This window comes from Scatophagus argus, chromosome 8, assembly GCF_020382885.2.
Source record: "Scatophagus argus isolate fScaArg1 chromosome 8, fScaArg1.pri, whole genome shotgun sequence".
Lineage (NCBI taxonomy): Eukaryota > Metazoa > Chordata > Actinopteri > Scatophagidae > Scatophagus > Scatophagus argus.
Window position 1 is genome coordinate 19,064,486 of NC_058500.1, and position 15,468 is coordinate 19,079,953.

The 15,468-nt window shown below is 39.2% G+C and overlaps 1 protein-coding gene across 1 annotated transcript in view; it reads left to right on the plus strand.

Moving 5' to 3' along the window:
* Positions 1-1,684: 1,684 nt before the first annotated feature.
* gnb1a (guanine nucleotide binding protein (G protein), beta polypeptide 1a) overlaps positions 1,685-15,468 on the plus strand; it is a 32,124-nt gene continuing 18,340 nt past the window's right edge. Inside the window, exon 1 of the mRNA XM_046395842.1 lies at positions 1,685-2,081. The gene's annotated coding sequence lies outside the window, so the exon portion shown is untranslated. The remainder of the gene's footprint in view (positions 2,082-15,468) is intronic.

The window sequence follows — 15,468 nt, forward strand, 5'->3', positions numbered from 1 at the left end:
AGTTACAGGCAGTAAATAAATAAAAAAGAAAGCTAAATTATGGTATCTTACTCAGGTCCATCCATACAGTACTATACACTTTCTACGGGAAAAGTACCTATCGTAGGTGCACTACTGTGTGATTACAGAACTGACCATCCGGCAGCAGAAGATAGTTCTTACAGAATAGCTGGCCAGTTTCCTCCTCCGGGTTTGAGGTTTGCAGAACAGGCAGGAACACAAACACACAATCGGATGGATATTCAAATTACGGACAGAGGATACAAATTTATTTGCTTTTTCAGTATTATTTTTGACTTCATTTCTCTTTTTTTTTCATTGCCACATTCACATCAAATGGTTATGTAAGCAAAAATATACATTGATATTTCAAGTTCAACATGACAAACTAGCTCTTACCCATTTCATATTTCATTTAAACTAAACCACGACAGTGACTATCAGTGTAAAATGTGAAGAGACAACAGCAAAACAGATCTGGCACAAACACTACATCCCTAAATACTGGCTTACAGCAGACAGAACAGCACAGTCTCTCAGGAGCATTCTTCATCTACACTTTGTTGCCCCTTAGGACAACAAAGTGTTCCATGTCTCCAAGAAACTTAACCCACTGAGCATTAACCCCTCCTCTGAGCACTCTACCTAGACTGCTGTAATAATGATCAAGTCATATCTGTGCTGAAGTGACAGTCCACCCACAAACACTATGCACAAGACTTAAGTCCCCAATGATTCCATACCTTGAACTAGAGCACAGCAACATCAGTTCAAGAACCACACAGCAAAGTTAATTTCCAGAAAATATCACTTATTAACAAAAACTTCTATTGATATCTCAAACTGACCACATTTGTGGTGACAGTGCCAGTGCCAGATAACTGAAAATGCATCACTGATAAGTGGTACAAATATATTACACAGATCATCCAAACTACCAGTGGAGGGAAAAGTGGTCCTTAATATTTTAGTGATTTTTCCCCCATTTTCTCTAAAAATAAACGTCTGTTTTTGATTTCATAATAAAACTACAAGATCAAATTTATATATTATATTGAACCTACATTCCATACTTGTACAGCTGTGTTTTGGCCGTATATACTGGCAAGGAAATACACTCCCTTTTGTAGTTAAATTTGTGACAGAGCTTGGTTTGGTTTGCAAATGAGACAGTGTTTTGGCTTAAAGTAGCTGTTGCTGTACTGACATGAAATACATGACACTTTTGGCCATCTGTTTTAGTTAGATCACAGGGAATCATGAAGGCTAGACATATTTTTGATGATTTTACACCATGAATGAATATTGGTGAAATACAGGAATATATACTAGTCTAATTTATTTAATGTAATCATTTAAATCAATTATACCAGGACAATTATAATGAAAAGTATCCTCAAGAAACTGTAGAGCAGTGTAGGCCTCGGTTTCACAACTACTGACAAAAACAGAGTTTGGTGTGGAGACAGTCTGTTCTTCTAACCTACTGTGCCTTCGAAAATACTCTTTTACGGGTCACATTTTTCTTTTAATTCTTCATATGGACAAAGTTACAGAATTAGCGTTTTGGTAGATAAATGTTATCTACGTGTGTTGGCGCTACCAAAAATGGCAGTATTTCCTGATCTGGTGAAGTGGTCTCCGACCCTTCGCCGTGCGTTGTGACGCTGCCGTAACGTGGGGTTTCCCAGACCTGAGTGCAGGGTTACCGCGCCCATCTCTGCTGTTTGATGGCTGGAGGAAGAAGCGACTGAGATCCTGGCGTGAAGGAAGAAAAAAGAGGGACGACGACGGTGGGAAAGACAAGAAAGGATTTTTGCTTTGAGTTGGAATTTGCGCTGAAACGGAAGAAAATCTAAACGGGACTCTGACGCGTTTATTTGGGTGAACACCGCCTTGTCTCTGCGCCACTGTGCCGGTGTGTCTCCCCCGTCGGCGGGTCAAAAACTGGGTTCGGGGAGTGCCGCTCCTCGGTAGCTAAACTAGCTAAATCTGTGCGCCTGGGCGGAGAGAGGAGAGACAAGATTTAGCTGTTTCCAGTCAATGTGATATAAACAACGGATACCCTCGACTGAAAGCTGGTAAGCATACGTATTGATACTTGAAAATTCGCTTCAGGAAATTAATTGTCTGTGCAGTTGGCTAGCCTGTCGAGTAGGGAAGATGAACGAAAGGGGTTAAACTGGGTTGAGTGGCTTCTCCGTTAGAGTTAGCTGCTGTTAGCTTGCTAATAGAGTGGGTGGGGGTCACTGTCAGAGAAACTTAACGCACTGCGTTAAACCAGGTATTAATTGAATACAACAACATTGAATTGTTTAAATACCCAGTGAATCCATCTGGCAAACTGGTGGCTAATGTTAATTAGAAGGATAGTTGGTGACAGCTCGGTACGTTAGCCCGCACCCCTCATCAACGTCCGGGTATCTTTCTCCCTCTCTTAAGGAATAAGCCATAAGCCATCAGCATCGCTCTATTTGCAGTCTTTCCCTCGCAGTATTTCAGTTTTGGGTTCACTCAAGATGCAGCATTGCACCGAATCACCACCAACATTTTGGATCTGTATGCTGGCCCACATTTTTCTCATCTTTGTCATGTAGATAGCTAACAGTGATTACCTGACAAGCTAATTGGTCGAACATTTGCTAACGTTACTCACTTTAATGTTGACTAACCCCAGGCGAACCATTTAAGATGTTGATTACATAGTTGCAACTCCTTACTCTTGCATAAATCAAACAAACGAGAACTGTGTTTGAATTTACTTCCACTCAATTTGAAAATGTGTAACTTAGCATCATGCAATTCACAACGAAGGGAGTCTAAAAATGGCTACTTCTCCAACAGAATCACCACTACCACCCCCACTATTTCGTAGCCAGTCCGTACAAGTTAGCCAGCAGCGGCCACAGCCTACGTTTACAGCCTGGTATGGCTGATCTGGGTGTGTATAACTCGAACATGGCAGGCAGAACAATGTGCTTGTATTTTTAATGAATATGATCGGCATTGTTTTTGAGTGCCTATTTTATGTAAAACTGGTGCATTGAAGCGTTAATATTAGCCCTGCTGAAATTATTTACGTAATGCTGAATTTTCCAGCTGTGGAGGTTTATTTGACAAGCACTGTTGAAACGGGCTTGTTGAACCAGCAGCGTTTAATTCAGTGAATCGAAACAAACCATCATGGATTATGGCCACTCTATGCCCCAGCTATATGTTAACATTCCCACGTTTACTCTGCAGAGTCAGCCTTTCAGTCATCCACTGCTAGTGCTGAAAGGGAAATGGCTATTTCGTTAGCTCGATTATTGTCTGTAATGCTTAAAAATCATAGAAATGTGCACATGTTGCTCAGTGGTAACACAGCAGAAAGATCTAATGGAAAAATGACAATAAGCGCCGCTGTGGAGCTGATAGTGGCAATAGCCATTTTAGTGTCATGAGTGTTAAACCAGCGTCAGTTTGCGATGCCTTAATTTGAACTACTTCTTATAATTATGTGAAAACGAGATTGTCTAATTGGATTTTGACAATCTGTTTATCTCGATCACGGGTCTGTTGCAGGGCAAGTTGCTAACAGCTACAGTAACCATGCCCCACCGGGCCGCTCCGCTCCGTAGTACTTCAGGCTCTAGCCTGGAAATCCGACACACTTTATGTACGATAAAGCATGAATTCTAGTCAGTACACCGGCATATGGCGTTAAAGATGAGAGAAATAAAACCGGAGATTTTTATTCCGTGCTAATTCTTTCGAAAGACGGTTTAGCAACGAGTCAGACGTGCTGTCGCAGGAAGCCGACCTCAGCGGCTCCTCCAGCACCGAGGCAAGATATATGTAGCCTACCACTTTGACGAAGTTGTTGACCAGCAATGTTAAGATGTTGCATCTAAATACTTCATTACTGAATATGGCGAACTCTCAGCCGTTTCGGTAAATTTTCGTCGCTTCTTAAAAGAGCTATTTGTATTTACTGGTTCACAAAGATGAATTCATTTCGCCTGTATGCCCCCTCCCTCCGCCTCCTCGAATGAATGGGTTCCTGTATTCAGGGCCCAAGCAGCTGCATTGAACAAGATGGCGTTCAAAGCCTTTTTCATCACCGCTATTTCTCAGAGTGAGAGAGCCAGCTGCCGAGCATCGGATGGATCCAGGCTTGACAGACTAGGTTTCTTTGATTTTCCCCATCGTAAAAATATAGACAGTGTGTCTGTATTAAAAACGTTTTAAAGCTGATGGGATTGTGGGTCAGATGAATGCAATATGTGCACCTCAGATACAGGACAACATGGTGGGGAAGGGGTGTTGTACATCTTGACTATGAACCTGTATGCCAGCAAACATAGCAACTATGATAAATAACTATGATTTTTGAATAGTTATTGTTATTATATTATAATATCAAACTTTATCTGATTTTGATATTAAACTTTATGTCTGATTTGAAACATCTGTAACCACGCCTCAGGGAAATGGAACACATTCTTCATTTTTCATCCTCCCACTTTTTTTTTTTTTTTTTTTAGTTATGTTTTTCATCAGAATACTTCATTTGTATAAATTTAACATTTATTCAATTTTATTTCAAAACATATATGTTTGTTTTATGTTCCTTGCTTTATGTCAGCCACATTTCTTTATGGCAGAGTTGTGAACTACTGTATATAAGTATGTTTTGTTTTTTTCTGGGATATGTAGTTCTTATCAGTACCAGTTAGAATTGAAATTGTACAAATTTACATTGCCATAGTATTTTCTAATTACGTATTACATTAACGTTTAATTGTCAAGCACTGATTTAAAACTTCCAGTAATTAACTGTTTTCTAGAATATCCTTTTTCCTGTCAACCACAGAATGGTAACACCAGATCTGAGACAGCTTCATAACGGCTGTGTCAGTGATGTCTCTAAAGATCACTGAAATTTAAGATTATTTCCTTGTGAATTGACTTGTCCTGCACTTCAGCTGTTTAGCCTTACTCTCACCTCAATCTGCACATCCAAGAACATCCAGTTACAAAAATTTGGCATAAAAGGCCGTTTAATTTTTTGCCAAACAGCTTTTGTAGCCCACAGTATTCTGACACTTAGAATGTATTCAATATTTTGTCCAGTGGCCCTGCTGGACTACGATGGCATTTCTGAAAAATTGTGTTTATTTATGCAACGATACAAGTGGCATATAACACAACTGTCTGAAAGCCTTTGTGACAGTAATGTGCATCTGAAGGACATTGGTCCCCAAGTCTGTGCACAGCAGAGCTTGTGAGGAGGATGAGTGTCACCATAAGATAAGGACCATGTGCTTAAAACCTGAATCATTACCCTTTAGCACTTGGAGGGGGGTACTTTTTGTTTTTAAACAAGGATTTTCATCCTGCTGATGTGTGTATTTTTTCATTTTTAATCTCCAAGTAGAGGATATGAATGGGATTACATTCTTAGTCTGTGGATTTCACTCTTTAGGATTATCTGGCTTTGGTCAGTGATAGTGCTGATTTTTCTTCACCTCTGTCATGATCCTGCTTTTGAATGTATGCCCACTAAGTGTCTTTAGGATAAAATGCCCCAGCATTTCTCATTGAGTTGCCAGTTCTGTGCCTCTGCAGTAAAATGTGTATAAACCAAATGCATAGAAATACAGATGTTAAATTGCATGTACCCAACTTCTGAATCCATAGTATTGTTCTGTGTAGTATATGCATAGTAAGGTAGATTTAGTAATAGCTGCCCTAATGTATTACTACTGTCCAACAATGGTAAAATAAATAAATAAAAACACTAATGTCTTCCAGTTTGCTTAGAACCACCACCCCAACCATTTCCACAGAACAACAAATACTGTTGCCAGTATTTTTGCTTGGTTTTATTTATGCAGTGTGGCAGCATAGGCGTTTCATGAGGTGGCTGTCTGACCACCTTACATCTGGCCATCACTCTTGTTACCTAGTTAGCCCTTTAAAGCTCTTTAGATTTAAAGTTGATATTTTAGATGCTGACACTTTTTCTCAGTGGGGCCACTTGTGTCTTTGTTCTATTCAATTTTTATTAACAAAACAACAACAACATGTGCTGTTTGGCTAACTTTATCAACCCTGTGCTGCCTGTTTAGGGAAGTGGGATGATTGTTTCCTGAAAGACTGCCATATGATTGATTATAAAGGACTTTGTCTCTGTCATGTCTTTGTTCGTAGGTACGTTGTCCAGAAACGTCACTTCTCAACAAAAGTTCTCATTCGCTCATTGAGGAAATGTTTCAAATATTGTACTGGTAGAAAACTGTTTACATTGTTTTAACCGCAGTTGGGTGATATTACATCTGGAAATACTGTAGCTTTGTCCAACATGCTAATACATTTCGGACAGTTGCTGGTATAAGTCAGTTACCACAGGAAGGCCTAGATTTTGGTGTCAGGTTTTCTTATGTCATGGACATTGTCATATTTTGTCATGCATTGTGACTGAGTAGTACAACATCATCATGGGGATACTAGTTTTCAGGCCACACTGACCTGCGTTCAGTCCATCCACTGAAGCAGTCATCTGTCAGCAACAGCTCCTGGAGAGCTGAGAGGACAGCAGCTGGTTATACTGTCGTCACCTGGCTGACTGACAGTAGACATTTACTGCACCAAAATATCTTTCATGTCACAAATCAAGAAATCGGTAGTGTTTCTATTTATTAATTCCTAGATTTTATATCCCAGTCAACGTTAGCGAGTGAGGGTAATCAGGTTATGGTTAATAAGTTAAAAACATGTGCAGTGGAACATTTGTTGCTTGAATGTTCTGAGTTGGTAATACAGAAAAGGTGGAGGATACTAGGGAGTAAGTGGTGATTGTAATAATCTTAATCATCAACCCAGATGGAGCCCATCTCAGTTGACTACGGGCGTGAGGCGGGGTACACCCTAGACTGGTCGGCAGTCAATCGCAGGACCACCACACAAAGACAGAAAACCATACATGCACACATGACAACATAGAGTAACCAATTAACCTAATGTGCATGTTTTTGGGGATTGTGTGAGGAAGCTGGAGTGCGGAGAAAACCTACGCAGGTACAGGGAGAACAAGCAAACAAACAGAAGGGCCCAGACTGGGATTGCTGTGGGGCGACAGTGCTAACTACTGCACCATGTTGCCATAATCTTAGTCATTTTGGATAAGTGTTAAGGGAAAACATCATATGCCACAGGTGACATGTCATCCGACTGTTGATCAAGTGCCTCAACATTCTGAATTGTAAAATAAAAACACCTAGTCAGGTCATCATGGCAGCCATGGTTCTTTGCTCTTGATTGTGTAGCTCCTCTCAGTAGTATCTTCAGTCAGTAGGTTTATATTTGCATCTTAGTTTTTGCATCTGCATTATGTCCTCCATTACTTATGGTGTATTGTGGTTGAGCAATCTAAATCCTTTTTCCTTTTCACTTACCAAGCTTCCTACAGAACACAACTGAAACACTTTGATCAGGGTGTTGCACATCTAAAGGCAAGAGATCTGTTGCAAGGTCTTTTTTCAGCAGGGTTGGAACCATATGAGATTTTCACAGTATAACTGTCTCAGACGGTTTCAGAGCATCACTATATACAGTATTACACAAATTATTATTAATAGTAGTATTATTGTCTAATGTGCCAGACGGAGACTCTCTGCCATAGTGGGGGTACATAGGACTGAATGTCCCAGTCAGCACTGATGAAGTGACAAGTAGTTGTGATGAAAGTTTTGTTTGTAAGTGCTTTCTAGCAGTGGTAAGTGCTGGTTTGACTTTTGGCTTACCCCTTTTTTCCTCAGAATGCTTTTCTTTGCGTTTAGTCACACTAGCTTTCAATAGCATAACATACTTGGGCTCGAGGTACTAAACTAGCTCTTTGAATCCCATGCCTTCTACCTCACTGATTGGCAGCATATAGGTGTTAGTTATTCAGGACATCAACTGGATGATGGCCTCAGCAAACTTCACACTTACTCACCAGGCTAGCAGCAATGTGATCTTTGGCTGTGAGCCATCTTCAAACATGGCATCCAGGTTCTTAATGTGGTCCAGCATATTACTGCAACTAAACTGAAGAGTAAAATCACACAATTCATTTGATTCAACTGTTGCATTTCTATAGTAAATGTCCCCACTTCAAGCATTGTTTAGGATACTCCATTTTTTTTTACCTCAGACTACTAACTAGCAAAGCTGTAAGCTGTGTGTGTTTACATGTAAATTAACCTATAGACCAACATGTGTAACCAGTCAAACATATTCTTTGTTGCCAAACAGTGACATCCATAATTATTTACTAGGACCCTCATTTACAATGCAGTGAAAACGGAAGGACTTTTTTGCCTGAACAAACACTTTGGTGTGATTTCACAACCTTATGTTCTGAGACAGACATGAAATTTGATGTAAACTTTAAATATTTTTTTAATAACGCTAATATTGTAGAATTCAATAAATAAGCAACGTACGTAGCTGCACATGGTATGATAGCTGTCAGTTTTTACAATGCAGTCCTACTTTTTAACATTTTTAACATGATTAGAAGCTATGTAAGAAGTTTGTTAAAATATCTACCAGCAGCTATATTTGGTCTGCATACAATGGTACTGATGGTCAGTCTAGCTGTATTAGTTTTAAGTAAAACTTACTGCATACCTCTGTTTGACGCACACATACACACGGACAGTTATCACTAGTTGCAGGTTTATGTTATTTTTAACCCAAAGTGACAGTTGCAGGGTAAGGGTTCTAGAATAATATTTTCAAAATTAAATTTCAATGTTTGTTGAAAATGGCAGTGACTGCAAATGCCAGGTGACTCACACCAACAGGCAGTCAGTCCCTCTACTGAACAAGGTGGAGTTGCAGATTTCAATGAAAGGGACAAACTCTGGAATTAATGCCAATGGTGAAATAAAAATCAAAGACAAAACAAGCTTTGATTGCACTGAAAGTTTCATTTGATAATACAGGAGGCAGAAGATTCTAGCCCTTTCCAACCACAGCAGTAATTACAGAAATAGTGGAACCTTGGGGACTTCACCTGTATTTCAAATGTGGGAAGCTAGATCTAAATTTGGAGTTTGCTCAGTGTGGCTCATTGGTCAAAACACAAATCCCAAAGCTGCTGCAACTTGTTCAGTGTTTACTCACGTAGTTAACATTTACTGAGAGACAGTACTATCAATAGTAGAACTAGAAGTGGGACATCTCTCGTAATGTTATGCACTGATTTTGTGACTAATCTAAAAAGACGATTACGATAAAACGTTTCACAATTAATTTATAAAGTAGTGTACGGTAATTCATTGCATGAGGAGTGCATTAGACACTTAACTGTGGTGTGTTCTGTATTTTATATCTCGGCTTTGTATCAGAGTATGTGACCATTGCAGACTTGTGTGCATGTTTTTACCTCACTTCTGTACTGTGTCCAGCTGCTGATTGGCTGTATTCAAGGTGCACAGATGCTAATAAACAAGACCTAAAGTTAAATTAATACTGAAAACTACACAACTTTCTGTAATGTTCTTAGACCTGGCGAGTGAAATGGGACCTGTACAATGAGGAACATATTTTTAAAAATTGTGGTGTATGTGTCATTCTGGTGGCAAATTCTAGGAATGGATTTCACCTAGCTATTTTAATACAGTAGAGTCTCACCAAATGGTGTATAAATAACACGCCATGTCTCACTAGGTCTGCTGCGCTTTGTATATCTGTAAGGTAATTCAAGGCATTCTAGCTAGGCTGGCCAGTTAGTTTAACGTTGCATAAAGCTAATTTCTGAACAGGATAATTAATGGGTTTTCACGACATTACAGCGATACAAAAAAAATACATGCAACATTGAATCGACAGTGCAACATCAAGAAATGGTCTGCTTTATTAAGTTGAAATAATTCATGAAGCTTTGGAAATTCTAGTGTCTCACATGAACTTGGTTAACTTAAGTCCCACTTGCACCTGTTTATACAATACATTTGTGCAGTAACATGGTAAATATTTGTTCCTGAATCTCTGTTTTGCTAAACATGCTTACCTGTTGTCTGTTCCGTTTTGATTTATTTTTTCAAGCAATCACCCCAAGCTATCCTCAGGGTCAGTGTGACAAAAGAAGTTCTACCTAATGTTTTCAGAGTGATTTGCTTGTGGTTTGACTGTAGGTACTGTTAGCGTACAAAGCTTGTCACCACTGGCCAAAAGGTTTTGGCCACTGTTTTGACTACTCAAATTAAGTAGCACTAGGGCTGCTTGGTGACCCACACACAAGCCTGTCACCACTCAGAAACTGTGTAACCCTGCCGAAAGCCTATCACAAGCACTAGCAGTACTTTGCATGTGCATTCTCTGCTTTGAATAGAGACCGTCTCTTTGCTTGTTTACATTCTAGCCCTCACATTTGACTGCCACAGGGAAAATGTAACCAAACCTGAATCCCGAGATGACAGAGAAAGACGGTCAGTATTAGTGAGTTTTCTTCCTCTTTAAAGCAAGAAAGGCCATAGTCACTTGAGCAAAAGAGTGGGCTAGCTGTCATGTGACTCTTCACAAACACTTGTTCCTCTCTTGGAAGCTTGGAGAGAAAGCACAGGGGGAGGGGTGTGATTATTAATGCAATCAAAGGAGTGTATTTTATGTTTTAAATAAAGTCATGCTTTTGGCTTTGGGCTAGCCTGACCTTACTTCCCTTTTTTCTTTCCTTTTTTAATTTAACTCATTCATTTATTTGTATGAAAAGCTGGTTGTGCAGCTATCCCAAGCACAAAACATATCTTTGTTAATGTATGGAACTTTTTTCTTCTACATAGTTTTTTAGATAGGTTTCATGCCATGACATCTCAGCAGACATTAGTGAAAACTTTTTTGTTTGTTTGTTTTTTGGTCACTTATTCAGCAATGGCTAGTGCCTGCTATTTCTACCATCCATGCACCCTGAGCACACTGCATCATGGAATGTTTCACTAATTCACTAATCAATTAAACTTCACTATCAGTTCCATTGATGTTATGTCCCCTATCATCAGGCATTACCCACAGCAGACAGTCACATTTAGGGAGGACACAAAATTTTGCCTAAAAATTTTGTTAAAGGGAGAGTTCACCCAAATTCTACCTCTAGCTTCAGTAGTATTTGTAGGTAGTCCCAAGTCTATTTCACGTCACAGTGGAACATTTGCATTTAAAGAATGCATTTTCTGTGTTTTAAAAATATTTGTATCTCAATTAAATCTAAATGCTTAATCATATTTTATACTGAACAAGACAAAGAACTAGTGCTGAAAAAAATGGTACTTTAACACATGAGTCAAGTAGGGAGGTACTGAGCAGAAGAGCATGACTGAAAAGGGGTTTTTTTGGCATTACCTCTGTTAAGCACAGTCCATTTTTGAAGGATTCTTAATCTCAATCTGGAATCTTTGCTGACAATGTTGAGATCAAGCACACAACAGAAAACATAGTCAGTAATGATATGTCAATGAGTGCCAGCAAGCAATGCGGCAACAGCTCCATTAGGTTAAAATAAAAACGCATGTGCCAGTGAGGGACATGCAGACAACGAATTTATTTGCACACAAATGGCTACCTTTAAACTCTGTGTGTCTGTGCTTGCTGTGACAATGTCATAGCATCATCTTTGGTTTTAAATTATGAACTTGCACTATCCAAATTATATGCATAACGTAAGATGCCATTATGAAGTGCAAAGTTAAGTTTTGCTTGGCATGTATATGGAGAACAGAGATGTGGTGTGTCAGATCCGTGGAAAATAGATCACAAACCTGTTTGTAATTAAGGATTTAAAATTCACTCGTCACTTATCAGGTGCACATGCTGCTCCACCAGAAACATCTCTAAATGCACAGTCAGGTGCAGATTCTAGACATTATTTTTTTTTTTAATTGTTGTAGCATGATTATAGGGAAAAACCAGTCACTGATCATCTCTTCAATCATGAACTTGAGCTGATTTAAGTACATCAGCCTGGTATCCAAGAGTTGTTCTTTAACTTTTTTGGTGAGGTTTTGATCTTAATTGTATAATATCATAAGAAAAGTAGGTAGATAGGTAGTGACATTTAAATAATCATTTTAGGCCATACAGTGGATTCTTTCCATTTTCTGTGCCGCTTGACCTGTGCACAATCACAGTGCCTATACCTACTCAAATTGGGCAGTAGGTAGGCTACACACAAGACAGGCCATCATTCTGACACAGGGCTGATACAATCGCATACAATCATTCATAATTTCACAGAAATTCTCTTATGTGGGCATGTTAGTCACCATTATACTTAACAAAATTCTGTATGTAACAAAATGATGAGTTTTAACATTGCATCAATTAGCATACTTCCAGAAGCAGAACATAACAGAAGCAAGGTAACTGTATGTTATTCTTCTGAGGCTTTTAGGTAGTCTGGCTGTTGTTCAGGAAATGCAAGGGTGTCACCATAAGCTTATTGCCCCTGGCTCCATGTCCGCTGATGTGGAAAGGTTTTTTGACACGCATACAGCTTCAGTATGTCCTGCAAAACGCTTTTTTCTTGAGCCACCCCTTTTGATATATGAGCTTTTAACGGACTTGGTATCACATAAATTGCTAGCATATAAAGCAAATGTGTGTCAGGTGTTTTGTGAATACATTTCGGATTCTTCTTTGCCCATTTTTGTCCTATATGGACATTTCCATGGCCTAATGTTAACTTGACACAATACCTGAACTGAAATGCATCTTTCTGGTGCAGTTCTCCTCAGTTTCCAAGAGATTGGGAGACACCACATCCACCCCAAAACTACTCAGGGAAAAGGTAGCCTCTTAAATGTAGAGCAGTGCCATACTGTACTGTGTCATTTTTTTTTATCATATGAATTGTGCCCCTAAACTGAGTGGAACTTCATGATCAGAACTGTGTCAGCTTATGCATACTCAGTTGTAGCCCCAAGATTTTGCTCTACTTTCAATTGAGCAAAATGGGTTATGTGGCCTGAGGCTATTCATTTTCAGTTCAGCCATTTTTCTTGAAACCCATAAGAATTTGAAATCCACCTCCTCCTCAGACAGTGATTGAAAGAATAATCCGCAGTTTTTCAACGTTTGTTAGTGCTTGCTAGTGCAGGTGTGTACCTGCCAGGGAATTGCAGATGGAAATAAGCTAATGGCTTAATCTGGCATTCTCATTTTGAGATCAGTGTTTTTGTCCATGGACCTTGCTCAATAAGACAATAAAGATATAGCTGCCCAGTCATCAAAACCACACCCATTCTCTGCTTTGCCACTAGGGGAAATGCTGGGCTTATTTGTTGTTGAGCGTAGCTTACTTAAGTATTGTAGTCAATTTACTGAATATTTTGCACTGCCTTTGCAAACATGTCATATATTGTAAAATATTATATCTAAATTCATTCACACTGATGCTAACCTGACAAGGAGAATAGGGATTCACCTTCTCCTCCAGTGTGCTTTCTGTTTGGTAGAAAAACATCAAACGTGTGTGTGTGTGTTGGAGAGAATGACAAAGTGAGTGAGATTGGATGAGGCTTTTAAGAAATGTCCCAGAGCAATCCCCTTCTGTCTTCTCTTACTGCATCATCAGCCCCCTTGTTCAGGCCTTCTTTGTGACCTGGTTGTGTTTCAGCTACATTTACCATGCATCACTTCCCCACAGCACTTAGATGGAGCCTCACCCCTCTCCCTCCCACCAGACAAAAAAGGAGACTCGTGCGCTTGCAGTATTATTTTGCCTCTGATTTGCACTCATAAAACATTCTTAAACATGGAAAATTAAACGGGTATGGTAGCAGAGGTCAACTGACTTGGAATTTTAAAAGGCTGATATAATCATAATGGTTTGTTGGTCCCCTGTGATTGACTGGCAACCAGTCCAGGGTGTACCCCGCCTCTCTCCTGTTGTTGGCTGGCATAGACTCCAGCGGTATAGAAAGTTTAAGGGTGGGTGGTTTGTTGACCAATACCGTACTCCTATCTGAGCCATTTTTCATCGATACCAATAGTTTGTAAAATGTCCTATCGGTGCCAATTAATCAGTCTCTATACAGTTAGAGTTTTCAGCAATGTTATGATCATATGTGATGTCTAGGAATGCAATCAGTGCCTTTTTGTTTTGACTGACATTTCCAAGAAAGATGATTGATGATTGATATACTGTACCTCATCCAGTAAATTAGAAAAGGTGACGTGGCAGTAATGTTTGGATGTCTATGATTTATTTTTTTTTCTTCAAAACTATGTACAAAAAATAAGAGGCCATGCCTCTTGTTTGGGGATGGATTATGCATTTTTAAGGCAAGATGATCAATCAAAAATGCACAGAGCATTTCAGGGGAACTTACTATTAGAAACTGCCAGCTGTGTTATTTGACCTTACTTTGACCGATCATGATGTTGCCAGCTTGGTAGTTAGAGCTGGTCAGTGGTTTAGCTGTCACTGCTGGTTATATTGGAGATGCTGATGCTGAGGTTTACTTAGTCAAAGTGAGATAGCAAATGGGGAGAGGAGTGCTTTTAAATATTGCAGAGAGTTTTCTTCCGCTAGATGGATAGATGGCGAGAAGTAGAAATGAGGTGGCTTCTCTTCAGACAGAGTGCTTTTTGAAAAGCCATTTTGGTTGTATTGAGACTTCAAAGTGCAGTTCCATTGTAAGCCAGGAATAGGAGTTTTAGAGCCAACTGCCATTTTGCCATTCTGGCTTCAGCGTGTGTACACGTTGAAATGAAAATTGTCATTTGAAAACCGCACGCTGCAGTTCATGGAATATAAAAGCCAGAATGTGATCAGGTAACCTTGTTTGCTTTTGAGGTTTCTGTAAATCGTTCATATCATTTACTTTCAGATTTACATTTATTTTATACACCTTTCTCTGTAGCTACAACCATTCTCTTTCACACCACCTGTTTACAAACCACATGCGATGTTTAAATGAAACCAGGCATATGCAGGGCATAACACTATCGATAAGTTAGGTGTGAATTGCATTTGCGTTCGCCTCAGTTGCCGTAAACATGGCATAAGGTCACCACTGCAACAAATTAACACTTGGGCAAAATATTGGTAACGGAGTACAAACCTCAGCATTGAGCACAGATTTTTTTGGAGGGTTGTAACAACAGCATATACCCAAGTACTTGCCAACAGATACTTTTTAAAAGTATACTTCAGAATGAAAGGCATTTGCCTAATTAGTAAACCCTCAATTAACATTACATACAAAGACTGCTATAATAATAATAATGATATTATGTGGAAATCAGATTGAAGGGCATACAGCCTGCCAAGCTGAGACAAAACAAAAAATGTCAATGACTTTTACAGCAAGTATCAACCACACTGAAAAACATGAATTAAAAATAGTTGGCTCCAAAAATATGTTTATTTTATTTACATAGTTTCCTTCCTAGTGTGTCCTTGGTTGGTCTAAAATGTTAGACTTTATTTGCCCAGAA